This window comes from Canis lupus, chromosome 19, assembly GCF_011100685.1.
Source record: "Canis lupus familiaris isolate Mischka breed German Shepherd chromosome 19, alternate assembly UU_Cfam_GSD_1.0, whole genome shotgun sequence".
NCBI lineage: Eukaryota > Metazoa > Chordata > Mammalia > Carnivora > Canidae > Canis > Canis lupus.
This window is the reverse complement of record NC_049240.1, coordinates 44909923-44922720: the sequence shown is the minus strand read 5'-3', so window position 1 is coordinate 44922720 and position 12798 is coordinate 44909923. Positions and strand designations below refer to the sequence as shown.

Here is a 12798-nt window from a genome sequence, read left to right as displayed (position 1 = left end):
CCGATGCAGAACTCGATCCCGGACCCCGGGATCACACCCTGAATCAAAGGTAGATGCTCAACTGCTGAGCCACACATGCATCCCAGTAGAAAAGATCTTTAATAATTAAGCAAGGCAAATCGTTGACTGCTAGTCACCTTTAGACGTGTTCAGTAATGATTCTGGTACTCAGTTTCCTCACATATACAATCTGCTTACTTCTCAAATATTTTAAAAATCCTTCATTTAGGGAACATTAATTATATGCTTATTAGATGAGGAACACTGTGCTAGCTCTCTTAGAAGATAAAAGGAATGTTAGAAAGTGGTTACCAAAAAAAAAAAAAAAAAAAGTGGTTACCACCTTTAAGGAGTTCATATCTACCTTTGGAAATAATATAAATACACAAAAAAATGTAAATACTTTGCAGCATTTTATTTAATTAAGTTTAAGTGGACCCAAAGAAATATATAATTATTGGAGAATGTCCATGTAATGGGTCTCCACAGGAAGGAAAATATGTCTTCATGTGAATGTTCCTAGAGAACTTTATGTGTTCAGGAAGTATTTGGGGTAGATCTTAAAGGAAGAATGTTACAAGGTAGGGGAGGATATTTTAGCCACCAGGAATTCCGTAGAAAAAAAGAAAAAAAAAAAAAATCAAGAACTCCAGAAAGAGAATGAAGGGGACATTAAGTAGATCATTACAGGAGGTTTTGGTTGCAGGGAATAGGGTCAGAGGATCGATGGAAAGTGAGAGGTGATTAAATGAAAGACCTGAAATGTGATGTGAAGGGACTGGAGGAAATCCTGAAGGGCTAAGGGGCAGGAAATACTTTGAGTCAAAGGATAATGTGAATGAAAACATATTTTAAGAGAATCAATCTGGTGGTGGTGTGCAGAATGGAGCAGAGAGGGCCACCTGGGTGGCTTAGTGGTTGAACGTCTGCTTCAGCTCAGGTCTCATTATCCTGGGGTCCTGGCATCGAATCCCACATCAGGCCTTTCATGAAGGACTGAAATGTAACATAGAAGGTTCTTGGTTTCCTTTCAAAATATGTCAGTTCCTGTGCTGTGACTGAATGTTCCAGCTAATAACCTTAACTTTGATGACAATATCTTATCAGTGACATTGGTAAATCTTTGCATTTCACCACAGCAACAGAGATCAGTTGTAATAGCCACTTGACTGCCAGGCACATCTGTACCATGTTGCTTTGGCAGTATGCAGGTTATGGGAACATTTTGTAGATTTAACACCTGAAATATACTTAACATTTTGATATTCCTATGGAAGGACTGCTTAATGCTTTTTTATTGATATTCTTTCTTACCAAGAGAATAATAAAGACATTATGATCTAGGATTAACAACATGTCAAGACAGAACTTATATTTGGCAATTGACAGTTTATCATTCTTGAAATCAGAAAATTCTATGTGTAGTCACTAATTTAGTCACTAATTTAGCTAGCGTATCCTCTATCCAACCTGAAGACTGAGAGGCAATGCTTGGTTTGACAAAGTATTTTGTAAGGTTGGTAGAAATTTTGAGTCTTAGATAAATTTGTACAGTTTGAAGTACAAGGATACAAAGATTTTGCTGTTTGTAAATAAAACATTAATATTTTGAACATCTTTCATGTAAGCTTAGAGGTTTTCTATAAAGAAAGAAAAACACCAACAGCATTTCAAAAAAGGCCCATCTCTATTCATTCTTTGATTTTTCTTTTTTTCTCTCAGAGGTGTATGGAAAACTTCCTAAATGTGGTATATTCTATAGTCTGTAGAATCTTGTGAGCTAAAACAGCAGTTAAATAAAAGAAAAGGGAAAATTGTCCCTTACTTACATCTAGATACTTACATCTACCTCAATGAGTACTAAAAGTATCTATGAAATGAAGACATACTAGTGATTTAATTAAAATAGACTTCTATTAAGACAGAGCATTTACCAATCTGTAAGTTTCCTATTCTCTAGAATTCTTACTATAATTTTTATAAAATTCATACTATTTCTTTTAATTTATTATTTGATTTATTTTTTGGTCTAGTTAATAAATTCTGCAAATACCTTCACTGTTCCAGGTGCTATCATAGGTGATGGGAATGCTGCAGGAAATAGGATAAAGTTTCATACTTAGTGTACCTAATAGTGAGAGGCAGATAATAAACACATAAATGAATAGGATAATGATAACTGCTGTACCAGAAATAAAGTAGGACACTGTGGTAAAAAGGAAAAGGAGATATCAACAGGAAGCACAATTAGACTAAGTGGTCAGGGAATTTAAATAAACCATTCTCTCTAGGTATAACTATTATACTATCTAAGAGAACAAGATAGATGCTTTTTATAAGATCAAATTCACTTTCATCTCCTTGGGTGTCCTGTCCAAGATTCATTTTTCATTGCAGTATGCATTATAATTTTCAGTAGAAAGGATAAAAATATAAAAATAATAATTTAGTATTCAATTTATTATTGTATGCATTCTGTTAATGCAGTACTTGTTCTGCTGTATAAATTAATTCTACTGGGATACATATATCCAAATAGAAAGCATGTTAAAACAATCTTTCATATTGTTCCATATTTTTAAAATATTAAAAAAAAAACACTCAAAGCATTTTTCCTGAGTTTGAAAGTTATTAATGCCTGCAGCTATAACAGAAAAACTACTTTCAACAGCTCCCATAATTAAACTGGAGATCTGAGGTCACCAAGTTGGTGGTAATTTGTTACAACAGCCACAGGTACTAACAGAAAGCCTGTGCTCGTAACCAGTTTATGGACCAAACTTATATATATATATATTTTTATGGTGGGTACTATTTGATTGAGATCCGAAATGGGTACAGGTTTCCACACCTCAGACTCCTTTTACTGACGGTATTTACAAGCATCATGAAATTGGAGAACAATGAAACACTTTGGATAGGAGGCAACTTAGGATCTCTTTTCTGACATTATGAATAGAAGTGTAGCCAGGAGGAAGGGGAAGGAGTCTTTCTGTGCAGAACATATTCTCCAAATAACATGTTTGAAGATAATCTGTTGACATTCTATGGAAGGGTAGTGCCTTATCTGTATGTTAGCTTGTCCAGCATCTGAGGATCAAACCCTATTCTTCAGCTGGGTCCCATCACCGGCATCTCCATACTCCCTCCATGGATTTTAGAATCCAACAGTTCCTTTGTGGGTTTGAAATGCATGGTATCATACCTGGAACATGAATTATTAGTCATCATTGTAATCCTTAGAACCCTCACTACAGGGATGTCTGGGTGGCTCGACCTTGAGCTTCTGCCTTAGGCTCAGGGCATGATCCTGGGATTGAGTCCCACATCGGGCTCCACGCAAGGAGCCTCCTTATTTTTCCTCTGCCTCTCTTTCTGGTCTCTCATGAATAAATAAATAAAATCTTAAAAAAAAAAAAAAGAAAAGAAACTTCATTACAACACCAGCCGCACCCCCAGATGTGCCCACCAAATTAAGACCCACTTCAGAACTCCAGAAATATTTCTAGGTCTCTAATCTAACTGGTCAGTGGGTGGCTACTTACAACAGATTACAGGACTTTATCTTTCCCAAATGATACCAACCTTAGAGTCAGATTATCATTTTCCAGAGATCACGATTTTGTCTTGGATATCAATGAACTATATCATTATTCCCCAGAAATTTCTAGTTTGTCATAAAGATCCAGTTTGTATGTAGGTATGTGTGTATTTATTTTTAGTTTTATTTTTATTCCAGTGTAGGTAACATACAGTGCTTATTAGTCTCAGATGTACAACATAGCAACTTAACAATTCCATATATTACTCAGTGTATATCAAGGTAAGTGTACTCTTAATTCCTTTCACCTATTTCAGGCATCCTCTCGCCCACTTATTTGGTAATGCTCTGTTTGTTCCCTATAGTTAGAGTCTATTTTTTGGTTTCTCTCTCTTTTTTTCTGTTATTGTTTTTTGTTATCATTCCTTTGTTTTATTTCTTAAATTCCACATATGAGTGAAATTATTTCACTTAGCATTATACCCTCTAGGACGACCGATGTTATTGCAAATAAGATTTCATTCTTTTTTATGTATGAGTAATATATATATATATATATATATATATAATATACATAATATATATTATAAAAAACTCATGTTCTTTATGCATATATCTATCAATGGACACTTAGGCTGCTTTTGTAATTTGGCTATTGTAAATAATGCTGTAATAAACATAGGGGTGCACATACCCCTTCAATTTTTTTTTCATTTTCTTTGGATAAATACCCAGTAGTACAATTACTGGATCAGATAGTAGTTTTACTTTTAAATTTTTGAGGAACCTCCATACTGTTTTCCACAGTGGTTGCACCCAGTTTGCATTCCCTCAGGCTTCCTTTTTCTCTATGTTCTTGTCAACACTTGTTTCTTCAGTTTTGATTTTAGCCATTCTGACAAGTGTGAGGTGGTATCTCATTGTGATTTTGATTTGTATTTCCTGATAATTAGTAATATTAAGCATCTTTTCATGTATCTGTTGGCCATCTGTATGTCTTCTTTGGAGACATGCCTGTTCATGTCTCTGTGTGTTTTTTAATTGGATTATTTATGCTTTGGGTATTGAATCATATAAGTTTTTTATATATTTTGTACACTAACCCCTTACCAGATATGTCATTTGCAAATATATTCTCTTATTCAGTAGGTTGCCTTTTAGTTTTGTTGGTTATTTCTTTTGCTGTGCAGAAGCTTTTTATTTTTTTTTATATAGTTTCAATAGTTTATTTTTGCTTTTGTTTCCCTTGCTTCAAGAGACCTATCTAGAAAGATGTTATTACATCCAGTGGCAGAGAAATTGCTGCCTGTGCCCTCTTCTAGAAGTTTTTTTGTTTGTTTGTTTGTTTTTGTTTTTGTTTTTGTTTTTGTTTTTTTCAGGTCTCACATTGAGGTCTTTAATCCATTTTGAGTTTATTTTTGTGTATGGTATAAGAATGTAGTCCAATCTAATTCTTTTAGGCATTTAGCTTCCCAGTTTTCCCAGCACCATTTGTTGAAGAGACTGCCTTTTCCCATATTTTTGTCTCCTTTCTCAAATATTCATTGACCACAGAATTGTAGGTTTATTTCTAGGCTCTCTATTCTATTGATCTATGTGCCTATTTTTTGTGCCAATACCATATTGTTTTGATGACTACAGTTTTGCAATATAACTTGAGGTCTGGAATTATGATACTGTTTTTTCTTATTCAAGGTTGTTTTGGCTACTTGATATCTTATGTGGTTCCATACAAATTTTAGGATTGTTTGTTCTAGTTCTGTGAAAAAAAAACATTTAGTATTTTAATAGGGATTGCATTAAATCTATAGATTGCTTTGGGTAGTGTAGATTTTTTAATAATATTTGTACTTCAATCCATGAGCATGAAATATCTTTCCGTTTGTTTGTGTCATCTTGAATTTCTTTCATCAGTGTTTTATATAGCTTTCAGAGTGCAGATCTTCCAGCCCTTTGGCTAAGTTTATTTCTAGGTATTTAATTATTTTTGGTGCACTTATAAATGGGATTGTTTTCTTAATTTATCTTTCTGCTACTTCATTATTAGTGTATAGAAATGCAATGGATTTCTATACATTCATTTTGTATTCTGCAACCTTACTGAATTTATTTATCTGCTCTGGTAGTGTTTTGGTAGAGTTGTTAGAGTTTTCTATATTTAGTATCATGTTGTCGGCAAATAGGGAAAGGTTTACGTCTTCCTTGCCAATTCTGATGCCTTTTATTTCTTTGTGTGTGTTGTCTGATTGCTGTAGCTAGAGCTTCCAGAACTGTGTTTAATAAAAGAAGCGAGAGTGAACATTGTTGTCTTGTTCCTGACCTTTGGGGAAAGCTCACCCTTTGTACTTGAATGTCAATAAACTTCAGCATTATACAACTCTCTAGGAGTTTCTAGTCATAGAGAGCCAGTTTTACAGCAATGAAACAAACATGTTAAGATATCACAAGTTATGTTAGAAAGTTCTCATGAACTTTGTTTTTTTGCTTATTCATTTATATTCAATTAATTAACATATAATGTATTATTTGTTTCAGAGGTAGATGTAAGTGATTCATCAGTCTTAAATAATACCCAATGCTCATTACATCACATGCCATGAACTTTAAATAGTGAGTATGCCTTGCAAACCATTTTAAGATTAAAAACTACCTTTCACTCGCTGCTTTTAGATTAGAGGTGCATATCAATCTCATTTTTCTGACATTAACTCTTAAAGGAAAAGCTCTGAGACTCTGAGAGATGTAGACACTGACCTACCATTAGAAAAAAAAAATAATGAATACATTTATTGGTTATGAGACATTTCCTAATTAAAACTTTAAGAAGAGATTTATGAGCATTTGCAAGTCATAAGAATCTAATGGATACTGTCCTACTGAGTAGCAAGGTCATAGCCTGTTTGCATATACTGACTCCCATTAACTATCAATAAAATGTTTTTCCAGGATTCACTAGAAATTTGAGTTCTGAAATATGGGTTCAGTTTCGTTGTTAATTTGCAACTATATATTTATCATATTTTAAAATATTTGTCTTGAAGTATATGCGATATTTGAAAAAACTGTAAGCCAATATCATATCCTTTTGTCTGAAAAGTTGACATGAATAGAAGCTTGAACTCTGGATTTAAAATACAATGTCATAAAAAAAATGTAATTGATTGTGTGGCTAATGAATTTGAAGAAGAGATCTATCCCCTTATTTGTTTCCACACAACATAGGCATTTATATCAGGCATAAGCATCGACAAATACATGCTATTTGTACTACAGATGCATGCATACAACAAACTACAAATACATGGATACACACATTACCTGAGAATAGCTCCAGAAGCTTCTACAAAAAGTCTATTATCTTGTAAATGCTAAATTGCTGTGAAGGTCAAAGGAGATAATATGAAAATACTTGGTAATCTCCAAAGTACCATTAGAATCTTATCACAAATGTAACCATTTTATCTATAGATATTTTGATCAGTATAATTTTTTGCACATTTTAAACAAGTTACCAATTTTCAGAATAAATTAAAAGAAATGCATTCTACCCAGTTGCATAATTAGCCTTAGCATTATGTGATTTTTATTTGTTAATCAAGGAATCATTTGGGAATCCTTTATTAACCCAGGACTACTATTGTAAACTTTGACTCTAATTGTAGTATTGCTTAATTTAATACAAATTTTTTATTAAAGCCACATTTGATAAATTATTCTTGGCTGACATGACTGTGAGGGTCCTGGAGTAGGAAATGTTAGCTCAGGGCAGCCCGGGTGGCTCAGCGGTCTAGCACCGCCTTCAGCCCAGGATGTGATCCTGGAGACCCGGGATTGAGTCCCACATCGGGCTGCCTACATGGAGCCTGCTTCTCCCTCTGCCTGTGTCTCTGCCTCTGTCTCTCTCTGTCTCTCTCTCTCTCTCTTCTGTGTCTCTCATGAATGAGTAAATAAAATCTTAAAAAAAAATGCTAATCTTGCAAGCTGAGCAAGTTCCCATAAAACTAACCGTTTTGAGAAGATTTTAGGGGGGTGGTAATAGTCATATGTGTAACAAACATATCGAAAAATGATCTGATCTATCTGAAGCATAACTATTTTTTGTCTCCTATTTGGATTTGAAAATGTATTTTGTAGACTCTCTTACTAACAAAACTTTTGAGAGCAAAACTCCATCAAATCCCAATCCTTTCTCCTCACAACTAGGCAACTGACAGATTTCTCAGACTTTAAATCAGAAACACAGTATCAATTTGGTAATTAGTTGCCCAATCCAGTCCACTATATGTACATGTATATCACAATTCTAAATTCAATCTATCATCAAGTCTTCCATGCTTATCACTTGTATTGTGTTCTGGCTGGAAGCCTGGAAAAGGAAAGGAGGATGTATTTGGTTCCTCATCTTTCTTTGCCCTGCACTTATTTTCCCTGCCAACAATCCCAGCTTGCTAGTCAGTTACCAGTGTTCACTCACTTCTCAACATTGGCCGGAACTGATGAGAGGGGTGTGAATGGTTAGGAGTGATAAGGAGACAGCAAGCGTCTTATTTGAACAAGTCTTGTTGTAAACTGGCCTCTCTCTGAGCATAATGAATCTTTAAAATTTACTCTCTTGAGGGATTTGGGTATGTGTGTGTCTCTATACCTGTCTGTATAGATGTGCAAGCTTTTGGGGGCTTTTCTGTTGAATCTCACTTTTTCATTTCCCTTGGCCAAAGTATATGGAATTCTATGCTTGTGACTTTGCATCCCTGAATATCTAGTTCACGCCCATCGTGTAATTGTTTGAGTCCTCATACCCAGCTGGACAGCTTTGTACTCATCTAAAGACATTCCTCGGCCAGCGTTCTTTTCTGTCTGGTCTACAGAATAATTTGCAAACCTTCTGCCACAGTAAACTCTGGGAGTATAGAAATAGTGCAAATCAACCACCACTAACTACTCTGCCACCAACTGTTAAGAGCTCAATTCAGAGATCTCCCAGAAGTACCACGGAAGCTCCATCACTGGAGCTCTTTCCTATCACCTTGGGAGCTTGAAGGGCAGGGACTAGAGTCATAGAGAAAAGTAACATCTTGAAAGTTCTCTTCCCTTTACATCGTTGATCCTGTTGAGACCTCCACGAGTTGTGGAAACAATTATGATCTAGTTCATTGTAAAAATGAGAACTTTTTTCCCCTACATTCATTTTTGCATTTTTTTTTTTATCATTTTGGCTCATAACCCAATCTTTAATTTTAACATCCCATTACAAATGTCACAGTGAGTTACTATTGCTCCTAATTCTGCAACCAAATTGCCAATGTTCTAATAGTCATTAGGCAGTGGTCCAAATGACACCTGGAAAGGAAAACAAGTGTAAGACTATTTTGAAAATTCATTTAAACATACAGGTGGTAACAAATAATATTTTCACTCCCCTTTATGCTCCTAGTTCCCTTTTTTATTATCTAATTTTAATATTACCTAGATTCTTAATTTTTATTTTAAACACTTTAAGGATTTTGCAAGGATTAGAATTCTTTTCAAATTAAAAAAAATGTGTTTGAAAATAATAATAAAAGCACACTCTAAAACTCTCAAGAGGTTCCAAGACAGTGCCATCCCCAGTCATGTTGTGAAAGAGTATCTCTTCACCTTCTCAGCCTTTTCCTCAATTGTAACAACTCAAATGTTACTTTTGCCTATCATTTATATTTTTAAGTGAAAGGACTAGATGTGGCATATTTTCTAAAATGTTATATTTGTGGCCAGTGAGTTATATCATCTGAGTTAATTTTCTATCCAAATTCTCTAGAATCACTACATATATAAAAATTAAAATTATTTCCAGTTCCAGACTAGCAGAGGCTCTCAAGATAAATGAAAAAAACAATGCTTATTGACTATGCATCACAAATCATAGAACTGTTGCTATTAATTAATTCCCATTGCCTATACTCTTACACCTTATGTCCCAGAGAAAATTATGTTACTTTTGGATATGACAGTCATGAGTTGTGAATTGAACAAGTTGGGGTTATGAAGAGTGGGCTCTTACAGAAGAAAATTAGCACACCTAACCATGAATATATACATTTATACCCTCTCTACCACAGGTTGATTTGAGTAGAAACTTTCCAGGTATATTTAGCTATATTTAGAGTAAAAAATACTGGATTAAATGTCAATCATATTAGTTATTTGGTGTCCTGTAGGCAAAAATCTTGAAGTTATGGATTTCTTTCTTTCTTTCTTTCTTTCTTTCTTTCTTTCTTTCTTTCTTTCATTCTTTCTTCTTTCTCTTCTAATCATACTGGTTGAATTAACTGGTATTCTTTTGTTCTATCTAAAAATAGCTACAAATTTTATTTTGAATACCTGTATTTTCCTTCCAATAATCACTGGCTGTTTTATAATTTTATTTTTAAAAATCAGGTTTTTCGTAGCATAACTTACATATAGTAAAAGTAACCTTTTTTAAAAGATTTATTTATTTATTCACTTATTTATTCATTCATTCATTCATTCATTCATTCATTCATAATAGACATAGAGAGAGAGAGAGAGGCAGAAACACAGGAGGAGGGAGAAGCAGGCTCCATGCAGGGAGCCGGACATGGGACCCGATCCCGGGACTCTAGGATCGCATCCTGGACCAAAGGCAGGCACAAAACCACTGAGCCACCCAAGGATCTTCACCCCCCCTTTTTAAGGAAACAATTCAGTGTACCCAGATGAATAGTCAACACCACAATCAAATTAGAATATTTCCAACTCCCCAGAAAGTTCTTAACAGCTAATAGTCTAATTTCTACTCTGGTCTGATTTTTCTATTAGAGTTTCACCTTTTCTAGAATGTAAGAAAAGATTAATCATATAGTGAATAGCTTTTGAGTTTGGCTTGCTTCACTTAGATAATGCTTTTTTAGGTTGCTGAATGTATCTATTCATTCTCTTTTATGATGGATTCTGTTATACTGTATGGACGAACCACATTGCTTCTTGGCCTTTTGGCTAAGATCAAGGGTATGGATGTACCACAAGTTTTTTTTTTTTTTTTCTTTTACAAGTTGATGTTCATTTGGGTTGTCTCAAGTTTAGTCAGTTATAATGAAAGCTGTTATAAACACTTGTATATGATACGTTGTGTAGACATGTGTTTTCCTTTCTACAAGTGGATTGCCTGGTAAAATGGTAAGATTGTGTATAACTTTGTAAGAAGCTGCCAAACTCTTCAGTCTGTCCAAACTTTCTTTTCAAAGTAGCTGGATTATTTTGCTTTCCCAACATCAAAGTATGAGAGTTTCAGTTGTTCTGTCTTCTCATCAATGCACATATTATCAATCTTTTTCATTTGAGCCATTGTAATAGACATATATTGATAACTTATGGTTTTGATTAGAAGGTTTCCACTTCACAGTCATCTTAGGGTCTGATTCTATTGATAGCTGCACCTCTTTTGTTTACCAATTTATCTCAGTGAGTTGTGTGTTTTTTATTGCTTTTTGTATATCTCATAATTATTTATTAAATATCAAACATTGAATTTAAAAAAAAACCTTAGAGATTCAAATTAATAAAATTTATGCCTGGAGAATTAACATATCTCTTCTGTCAGTTATTAGTGTGGAGATTTTGGTCATTCTATTCAGTAATTGCATTGGGTTTGGATTTTGTTCTTATTATAGTTAACTTCAGTAAACCAGAGCTTTAAGATCCCTCCAGTGATGGTCTGATACTACTTTGTGCTTGATGTGGAGACTTGAGAATTCTTGCTCATTCCTCAGCTTTCTTTCAATAGTCCATTCACAGCTGCCTTACTGAGCCATCTCTTTCCACACTCTTACCCTTCCTTCAGTGAGATTATTGTGCTGTGTTACTAAGTGAGAAGCTTCTAGGAGGTGGAAGAGATGTTCTCCATTTTCTTGGTTCAGTCTTGGTCTTAGGCTGTATGTGTCTGGGGTTTTGAGGTGGATCTTTCTGTACCTCTTCTCCCTTGGGAGCCAATGTCTACCATGTTCTGTGGGAAGTCGTGGCCTGGAAATAACTTGCTGCTATCATCCCCTCCCAGGGTAGTAGCAAATATCCATGTTTTTTGTTTGCTTTTTGTTTTGTTTTATTGTTGTTGTCATTTGTTTTTGTATTAATCCAATTATGGTTTTAAGCAGCTTTACTGTGCCTTCTCTAGAGGTGAACAGCCTTGCATCTCCTGTTCTCTCAACATCATCTCAAGCACCTTTGCTTTGGACCAGTGGCAGTAGAACTTCTTACTCTTCTCTAAGACAAGTGTTGCTTGTTCTGAGTAACAAACTTGTGGTAGGATCAATGGTGTTTCCTACTCTTCCCTCAGGATTTCATGGCTTTTGGGTCTACCTCTCCCTCAAGGCAGCTATACTTTACAGATCACCTTACCTTTGAGGAAGACAAGGTTTCCTGCTCCTTTTCTCATGGCAGGTGACTGTTTTTCTATACCCCCCTTACAGTCAGTGGATATTGGTCTTTCTTCTGAGAGTGGGAAAGTCTCCTCTCCATCCATAGTGGTTTAGAGGATTTCCTTTGTATGAGAGCAGAGTTTAGGAGATACGGTGGGTTTCACATCTGTTAGACACACAGGAATGTCTCAGGTCTCCTGTTATGCTTTCAATATTTCTCTTGCGGACTCAGCAAAAGAAATCTCTTGCACTGATTTATCCCAATAATTCTAAACTTTCACATTAAACCAAATCTAGTTTGAAGAATTCTTTGCCATTTTAGCTTTCTTAAATGTCTATTTTTATGGCAGTTTCCTTTTCCTCCTTTGCTTTGCCAATGGCACAACACTCCATGCATCTCATTTTTTTTTTTTTTTTTTCCTGGAAGAGGCCTGTCACTCTTTAGATTTTTCATCTTGTTGCCTTGGGATCTCAGCTTTCATTTAGACTAAAAAAAGTTATGATCTCTTAGATTATTGGACTTTCTCTTATTGTTATGTGTTTCAATATTCTTTTGCAGCTTTCTGCATCCTAAATAAAGCCCAATGCTACATGTCTATGATTCATTAATGCAAATGGGAATTTGAAGAGCAAGATTGAAATATTTTTAAAAACTGCTTTGTCTCCCTTCACCTGAGCATTAGAAGCAATTCTTAAAAATACTGAGTACTACTTAGGAATACATGTGAATCCCTTGTGATGCTCTTAAACATCCACAGTTTACACATAAAAAATCACTTGATGCAAAAAGATTTGTGTTTTCTACTTTCAATAAGCTCATTTTGTATTTTTTAACCAGTAAAC

The 12798-nt window shown here is 34.7% G+C and overlaps 1 protein-coding gene across 1 annotated transcript in view; it reads left to right on the top strand.

Annotated features, from left to right (window-relative positions):
* The window catches only part of LRP1B (LDL receptor related protein 1B), a 1959891-nt gene that overhangs the window by 1146204 nt on the left and 800889 nt on the right, over window positions 1-12798 (top strand). The gene's annotated exons all lie outside the window — the stretch shown is intronic.